The following is a 9,270-nucleotide window of genomic DNA, read 5'->3' as shown; positions in this document are numbered from 1 at the left end:
GAACCAGCGGATGGAAGTCCATTCTCTCTGTCTCTCCCTCTTACTGTCTGTAACTCTACCTTTCAAACAAATAAATAAAATCTTTTTTTTTAAGGATTTTTTTTTTAAATTTTTGACAGGCAGAGTGGACAGTGAGAGAGAGACAGACAGAAAGGTCTTCCTTTTGCCATTGGTTCACCCTCCAATGGCCGCCGTGGTAGCGCGCTGCGGCCGGCACACCGCACTGATCTGATGGCAGGAGCCAGGTGCTTATCCTGGTCTCCCATGGGGTGCAGGGCCCAAGGACTTGGGACATCCTCCACTGCACTCCCTGGCCACAGCAGAGAGCTGGCCTGGAAGAGGGGCAACCGGGACAGGATCGGTGCCCGGACCGGGACTAGAACCCGGTGTGCCGGCGCCACAAGGCAGAGGATTAGCCTAGTGAGCCGCAGCGCTGGCTCTAAATAAAATCTTTAAAAAGAAAAAGGTGTAGTCTCACAAAAGTGCATGGTAATTAATATTTTAAAGTTAATTTGTTAGACCAAAGTAGGGATGTTTAAGTAATTTTACTAACCACAAAAATATTTGAAGTTGATTCATGGAAACGACTTGAAGAAGGATAAATGCTTGAAAGCCATCCGTGAAAATATTTCAGTTTACTCCATTCCAAGTCGGAACTCATTCCAGGCCAGATTCTCAGTCAGCATTTGTTTTAGACTTAGACCAGATTAGACCCAGGCACCAATGTCCCAGTTAATGCAGAGAAGCAAGAAAGGAAAGACCAGGCATTGCCACCTAAGGGAAGTAGGTGCTGTGTCTTGTTACCTCTGTGTTAAGGATATGTGCTGAGAATGAGACAGAGCCTTCCATATTTCACTTATATAAGAAAACTTAAATATAAATGTGCCTGGCTACATTAATGTAAAATTAGTTTTACCTAAAGGAGATATTTCTAAAGAAAAATGGAGGATTTTGAAACTGATAGGTCTTGCAGGGGACATAGGAGATTGACATTGATATGAGGCAGGGGTGACAGGGATGCGTTCTCTGCAGGGTCTTTATGTGATCAAAGCTTAGAGAAGATGTACAAAGATGTTGCAGAAAAGATGTACAAAGTAAGTTGCAGAAAAGCAAAGAGGCTGGGCAGTCTTTTGACACAGTGGTTAAAATTTCTTCTTGCAGGGGACCGGCATTGTAGCACAGTGGGTTAATCCACTGCCTGCAACTCTGACACCCTATATGAGCACAGATTTGAGTCTCAGCTGCTCCACTTCAATCCAGCTCCCTGCTAGTGCACCTAGAAAAGCAGTGGTAAGATGGCCCAAGTGCTTGGGCCCCTGCCACCCACATGGGAGACTGGATGGAGTTTCAGGCTTCTGGGTTTGACCTGGCTCAGCCCTGGCCACTGCAGCCATTTGGAGAATGAATCAGCAGATGAAAGATCTTTCTCTCTCTGCCTCCCTCCCTCCCTCCTTTCCTCTCTCTGTAACTCTGACTTTCAAATAATTTTTTTTTAAATTGCTGCTTGGAATGCCTGCATCCTATATTGGAGCGCCTAGTTCAAGTCCTAGCTCTCCATCCAATTCAGCTCTTGCTAATGTGCACCCTGGGAAGCAGCAGAATATGTTACATTTACTTGAGTCCCTGCCATCCACATGGGAGACACAGATTAAGGTCTAGGCTTCTAGCTTCAGCCTAGCCCAGCCATGGTCATTGCAACCATTTGAGAAGTGAAATAGCAAATGGAAAATTTTTCTCTGTCTTTCTGCTTTTCAAGTGAAATGAAAAATTAATTTAATTTAATTTAATTTCAAATACAAGTGAGGAGACCAGTCGAGTCAGATCAGAAACCTTGCACTGGGGAGAGGGAGAAAAGGGTTGGAAATTCAAGCAAAGAGTCAGACTATGAATGGCCTTAAAACAAGAATAGTGTCTGCTGATACTAACTGATAGAATCAAAAAGGGAGAGAACAATCCATAATGGGAAGCAGGATACACAGCAGACTCAAAGAATGGCAGATGTCCTAAATAGCACTCTGGCCTCAAAATCAGCCCTTAAGGCATTCGGATATGGCTGAAGAGCCCATGAGAGTATTTTAGGCATGGAAAGCCAAGACACTCTGGCAAAAAAAAAAAAAAAAAAAAAAAAAAAAACCCTAAATGAAAGATCTCTGCAAGTGAGATCCCAGTGGAAAGAATGGGGCCATCAAAGAAGGAGGTACCTTTCTCTGAAGGGAGGAGAGAACTTCCACTTTGACTATGACCCTGTCGGAATAAGATCAAAGTCGGCAAACCCTAAAGGCTTCCATAGCCTTGGCAACTCATGACTAGAGCCTAGGGAGATTACTGACGCCCTAAACAAGAGTGTCAAATTGTTAAGTCAACAACAGGAGTCACTGTGTACTTACTTCTCATGTGGGATCTGTCCTTAATGTGTTGTCCAATGTGAAGTAGTGTTATAACTAGTACTGAAACAGTATTTTACACTTTGTGTTTCTGTGTGGGTGCAAACTGTTGAAATCTTTACTTAATATATACTAAATCGATCTTCTGTATATAAAGAGAATTGAAAATGAATCTTGATGTGAATGGAATGGGAGAGGGAGCGGGAGATGGGAGGGGTGTGAGCGGGAGGGAAATTATGGGGGGGGGGGAAGCCATTGTAATCCATAAACTGTACTTTGGAAATGTATACTTACTAAATAAAAAAAATTGCAAAAAAATGGTGTTTAGATTTGACCTCCAAATAGCAGAGAGTCAGTGAAGGTTTTTCTGAGTGATCAGTTTCTCTTCATAGCTCCATTATTAATTCTGAAGTTCTACTGAGTTCTTACTGTGTGTTAATGAGTAAAAAACTGTATGGCTATGAATTAGTAGCTGAAAATGTCTCCTCTCAACTCCCAAATAACTATCCTCATTCAGTATCATACTTACAACTTTGTTTGTATGTTCATTTTGCTATTGTTTGTCTTTCCAGTAAACTATGGACCCCTGAAGACAGAAAGACAATAACTATGGCAATTGGTTCCTGCTTTCTGTGGATCTTCAGCACTTACCACAGTGCCTGCAACAGTGCAGTCTTTTAACAGCCTCATTTGTTGAGATTGAGTGAATGAATGAATGAAAGTATATAATTGTGAAGTCAAAATCTTCATTTTTACAGAAGGGGAAATAGAAGTTCAGAGAAAATAACAACTGTGATAGACAACATTCATGATGGTCTCCAATAATCCCTGCCTCCTGGTATTCATGTCCCTACATGGTGCTTTCCCACATTAAAGAGGGCTTAGTTGTCAAAAAAAAAAAAAGAATATTACAGAAATGAAAGCATGTGAGACCAGATCATAAAAGAGTTTGTGTCTTCCACCTTGTTCTCCTTCTAGGACAACTTGCAGAAGGGGAATCCAGCTGCCACGTTGTGAGGACATTCAAGCAACCTTTATGAAGTGGCAAAGAAATAAGGGCTCCTGCCAATGGCCAGCATAAACATTCTGACCAAATGAGTGAGCCATCCTGGAAGCAGATGCTCCAGCCCCCACCAATCATTTAGATGACTACAGCCCTGGCTAACAGCTTCACTATAATCTTGTGAGAGACCCCAAGCCAGAACCATTCTTTTAAGCTGCTCTTGAAATCTTGACCCACATAAAAAGTGAGAGGTTATAAATTTGTTGTTGCCTCGAGCCACTGTATTCTGGGGGTAATTTGTTATGCAGCACTAGATAACTAATACAGCTTCCAAATGTTCTCAAACTAAGATGTAAGCTTCTTTGAATAATGTAACATGGCTGAGGTCATGCTAAGAAAATTGTCAATATTCCAGATTATATGTTTCTTTTTCATTATTGTGATGCAATATTTGAAGTAGGCTAGCTTTATTAAGAAAAGAAGCTTATTTATTTCATAGTTTTGGAGGATGCAAATCCAAACAGCATAGTGCTGGCTCCAAAAAAGGCCCTTGTCAGATGGCAAGAGCATGAGCAGGGGAAAGAGATCACATCACCAAATAGGAATCCAGAGAACAATTCAGCTGTCAGGTTTACTCTTGGAACAACTTGCTGTCGCAAGAGCTCAGGGGCTGCACAAGAGCTAACTTAATTCCTTCCAAGAGCAGCTACTTTACTGACCTAAGGACCACTAGGCTCCAACTTTTAAAAGTCCCACCTCCTCTCAGCACTGCCACAGTAGGGACCAAGCTCCCAACATGTGAAGCCTTGAAGAACACCCTTAATCCAACCAAATCCAAACCATAGCACAGACCTTCAGGCCAAGCTGAATGGTGCTGAAATAAAGACTAAAAGTAGACGTTTATTAGCAGGCTAGAAGGCCAATGGCCAACTATCTTTAGAAATGCATTGCAATAATTGTAAGAGGTGCAGAAAGCAAGAATTTTCTCAGGATCTTAGAAAAAATAAGGTTGGGACTCCCTTTGTGACTGCTACTTTCTCTAACCCAGTTTCTAAATTGTTTTCCAGCCTTATATTTCTCTTCCTACTTTGCTGGATCAAAGGGATGCTGTCCAAGAAATATTTTTTAATTCCCATGGAAAGACACAAACACCTATAAAACTGACTCATGAGAGGAGGTGGGGGTTACAAGAGTGGATTGAGGGAGCCCTGAAGTTGAGTCTTACGTCATTTCCCTTGACACCCAAAAGAGCTGGAGGCAGCCTGCTCACCTTCACCTCAAGATGCCATGGTTTGATTTCTACAGAGACTCTTGGTGACAGCATTTGAGAAATAGGAAAGATATTATCTTCACATTTAGAGGCTAGAAGATGCATTCTCCATTTTGATCTGAATTTTGAAAAACCATTCACTGGGAGGACTAGGGAATCTGGCCATTTAAGAACTGCTGGAGTGAGGAGATTGCCAGATGGATGTCTCAGGAAAAACTTTGAGACTCTACGATTTGCCACAAGCAAGTTTTTTATTTAAAATTCAGGAATAGAAAATAGTCTTTTTTTTTTTTTGACAGGCAGAGTTAGAGAGAGAGAGAGACAGAGAGAAAGGTCTTCCTTTTCCATTGGTTCACCCCCAAAATGGCCGCTACGGCTGTGGCGCTGCAGCCGGCGTGCTGCGCCAATATAGTGGAATGAACATGGTTAAATCTGACCAGCTGTGCAATCTAGAGCTTCTCTGACTTTCAATTCTCATTCCCAGAAGAAATAATTAAGAAAAATATATGTCATGATTAGCAGTGTCAAACATGCTTAATAAGTGTGCCTCCTCCCTGTGCCTATGAAAAATACAATGATGATGATGGAGACAGTGATGATATTGAAAACCCATTTGTTGTTCCGCTTTACCTTGTTCACAGACTCTGGGGAGCCCCTCTGATTCTCAGGGTCTTCATCAGCAAAATGGCAACAACACTAGTGTGCACTTACTAAGTCGTATACTGGACAGTGTTCTGAGCATTCTTTACATGTATTTTTTTTCTGCCAATACCCCTCCCCCAACCCTTTACTATGTATTAACTAACATCTTATGCTTACAGTCTCATGAGGAGGATATTATTATTATTATTATTCCATTCATTAAGTAATAGGGGCAGGAAAAGGTTTGTATCAGTTGGACTAAGGTCACACAACCAGTAGATGATAGGAGCTACAGTTCAAATCCAAGGAGTTTAACTCTAGAGCCAACATTCTATTTTTGTAGAACATTAAAATGTAAAATAGAGGGTCCGGCACCATGGCGCACTAGGTTAATCCTCCACCTGCAGTGCCGGCATCCCATATGTTCACCAATGAAAGATGAGTAGATGCTCAATAGGTATCACTCGAAGCACTTGAAGTCGGAGGCAGTTAAGAGAGAAGTGTTTCCATCTGCTCTCTCATATAAATTCTCTGAATTTCTAGAAACAAAGTACTCTGAGATGACAGAATTCTAAGTCTGCATGCTTTGTATCCTAATTTCCCCTAGAGTAAGGACAAACAGGAGAGCCTCCTGACATGCATTGAATTGTGTTATGGTTGATAATAAAGCTTTTTATGTTTGGCTATTGAATTTGGGGGTGCACATATTTCATATTGAAGCCTACTTACCCTATTCTAACAGTCTCTAAAGGCTATCCCTGTAATTATAACTTTTCTCAAATAAAATTCAGATAGCCATAGAAGGAAAATCTCATGAAGCTGATATTAAAAAAGAGGAATTATTTCTTCTTGAAAATAACAAAAAATATTATGTGATTCCCTAGAGGTCAGGGGATTTGTTAAAATGATTCTGGGTAGAGAAAGGAGCCAAAAGGTCAAAAAAAGGAAAGAAAAGGAATCCCAAGGCAATGCTGTCATTGTAGACACTTCCTGAACTTCAGCATCCAATCTACACAGACTAAGCCTGCTGTAGAGCTTCACAAAACAACTCAAGTCAATGCCCTGACTTGCTCCCCTGGGCCACGGCATAGTTCAGGGAAGACACTGTTCATGGTGGAGTGGCCTAGGTTAAAGACCCTATTAAGTCTTCTGAGGCCAAGTTCCCTGCCTTGCCTGTGGATTCTAGGACTGAGTGGGCTCAGCAACCATTGTCCCAGCTTCCCAGACAGGAGGAGAGACAAAATTAACAGCAAATGAACACTGGAGGAGCTTTCTAATGGATAAAAGCCAGGAACCCACTACTTTTCCTTTTGTCCCTCAACAAACCTAGAGATATTTGGTCACTTCCCTTTGTCCCATCCCATTTCACTGAAGCTTTTTCAGATATCAAAAGTCTTAGGCCGGCGCCGTGGCTTAACAGGCTAATCCTCCGCCTTGCGGCGCCGGCACACTGGGTTCTAGTCCCGGTCGGGGCACCGGATTCTGTCCCAGTTGCCCCTCTTCCAGGTCAGCTCTCTGCTGTGTCCAGGGAGTGCAGTGGAGGATGGCCCAAGTGCTTGGGCCCTGCACCCCATGGGAGACCAGGAGAAGCACCTGGCTCCTGCCATCGGATCAGCACGGTGCGCCTGCCGCAGCGCGCCAACCGCGGCGGCCATTGGAGGGTGAACCAATGGCAAAAGGAAGACCTTTCTCTCTGTCTCTCTCTCTCTGTCCACTCTGCCTGTCAAAAAAAAAAAAAAAAAAGTCTTAGTGTGGAATTTTCCCGTAGTCTCTAGAGCAACATCCTCTGGAGATCATGGTACCCAAGGAACAATGGTGAGGTGTTGATGGTTCTCTTTGATCTCAGGATAGGGAGGGCCTGAACCATAGGCAGGGGCCACTGTGCTCCTGCATCTGAGGTGAGGAAGGCATCGGCTTGTTATCCACCACATTTCACAATACTGTTTCCTCGGTGGGGAAGCTGAGTCATTAAAACTATAATGCATAGAAGCAGCGTGATAGGATGGAATATGCTGAGCTGTGATTTCAGGGAGCTGGGTCTGGTTAATCCGTAATTTGATCCTATACAGATCATTAATTTCTATGGACCTAAGTTTCTTCACCTATTAAATGCAAATCTTAGTTATAATAATAACTGTCCTGCCTACATTCCTAAAACTACATTATTTTGACAAAATGTGTTGGAAAACAGCAGAGTGAACTACTGTTTTGATACACACTTAAAATTTAAACCTCCTCCTTTTTTTTTTAATCGAGGCAAACTGCTCAACTTCTCTGAGTATTTCTTACTATGAAAATAGAAGCGTGTTTCAGGGTAAGGAGACTCAATCTTCTATCTGCTTCATTATTGTTAAAAACTCGATGACTTGGGCCCTGCACCCGCATGGGAGACCAGGAGAAGCACCTGGCTCCTGGCTTCGGATCAGCGAGATGCGCTGGCCACAGTGGTCATTGGAGGGTGAACCAACGGCAAAAAGGAAGACCTTTCTCTCTGTCTCTCTCTCTCTCACTATCCACTCTGCCTGTCCAAAAAAAAAAAAAAACAACTCGATGAGCTTCTTAGCTAAGACCTGTGGAACCATGTTATAGTGAAGACTGATGTACCATGTTGTAAACCTTAATTTCATTTGCAAAGACGAATTCTGAACTGGTCATGAACAAAAGGCCTTTCTCTGATGAACAAGCAGGTAACTATTGTATTTCTTTTCTCTTTTTTTAAGATTATATTTCTTTATTTGAGAAGTAGAGTTACAGACAGTGAGAGGGAGAGACAGAGAGAAAGGTCTTCCTTCTGTTGGTTCACTTCCTAAATGGCCGTAACGGCTGGAGATGTGCCAATCTGAAGTCAGGAGCCAGGTGCTTCTTCCCGGTCTCCCATGCAGGTGCAGAGGCCCAAGTGCTTGGGCCATCTTCTGCTTTCCCAGGCCATAGTAGAGAGCTGGACTGACAGAGGAACAGCCAGGACTAGAACCGGCACCCGTACGGGATGCTGGCACCACAGGCGGAGGATTAACCTATTGCATCATGGCGCTGGCCCGACTATTGCATTTCTATCCTCAGCACTGTCCTCCTGCTGCCTTTAAGGAGGGGGAGTGGGGAGAAGGGAGGGTTAAATGAGGCCTGGTGTCATTCAGCCCTACATAGGGCCTCCTCTAGGCTCCTGCAATTGACTTGGAAGAAGCTGGGGGAATGAGTTTGGGGTTTTCTTTTCCTTCTTTTAAAGACAGTCACAGACACTACTGTTGAGTGAATGCCGCCTCTACAGAAAAACCCAAGGCTCAGAGGAAAAGCGTAAAATTCTGGGGTAGCTCTCTGGGTAATTTGAGAAAGAGACAAGAGAGGCTACAGTCTTCTCTAACTGTCCACTTATTCTTTTCTACCTGAAATCGCTACAGCAACCAGACAAGAGGAAGTTGCTGGAATCCGGGCAAAGTTCCCAAACAAGATCCCGGTAAGACTCACTGTCCTTCCCCAGAGGGGCCTGTATCTGTTCTTTGAAGAAACAAAGCCCAACCAATGGCCTCCCCCTCTCTTTTCCAAGTCCCTAAGATACTGGGGGCTCTGAGCCACATTCTTAGGCACCTGCCTCAGGAGAGATCCATGCTGACACTCTTGGCAGGTGATAGTGGAGCGCTACCCCAGAGAGAAGCTCCTGCCCTTGCTGGACTAAACCAAGTTCCTGGTTCCTCAGGAGCTGACCATGACCCAGTTCCCCAGCATCATACTGTAGGTGGCCCAGTGTGCATTTGGGCCTTTTGGAAGGACGGGCCCTGGCAGAGGCATAAGGGGGAGAATTTGTTTCACTTTTTCTAACTGATTGTGCCTTTAAAAAGGATGCTATGATGAATAGTGTTTTAAACAGGTAGGAATTATCTTACTGGCAACCCTAAAGAAAGTGAGAACTACCGACTGGCGCCGCGGCTCAATAGGCTAATCCTCCGCCTTGCGGCGCCGGCACACCAGGTTCTAGT

Source organism: Lepus europaeus, chromosome 14, assembly GCF_033115175.1.
Source record: "Lepus europaeus isolate LE1 chromosome 14, mLepTim1.pri, whole genome shotgun sequence".
Taxonomy (NCBI): Eukaryota; Metazoa; Chordata; class Mammalia; order Lagomorpha; family Leporidae; genus Lepus; species Lepus europaeus.
This window is presented reverse-complemented; position numbering follows the sequence as displayed.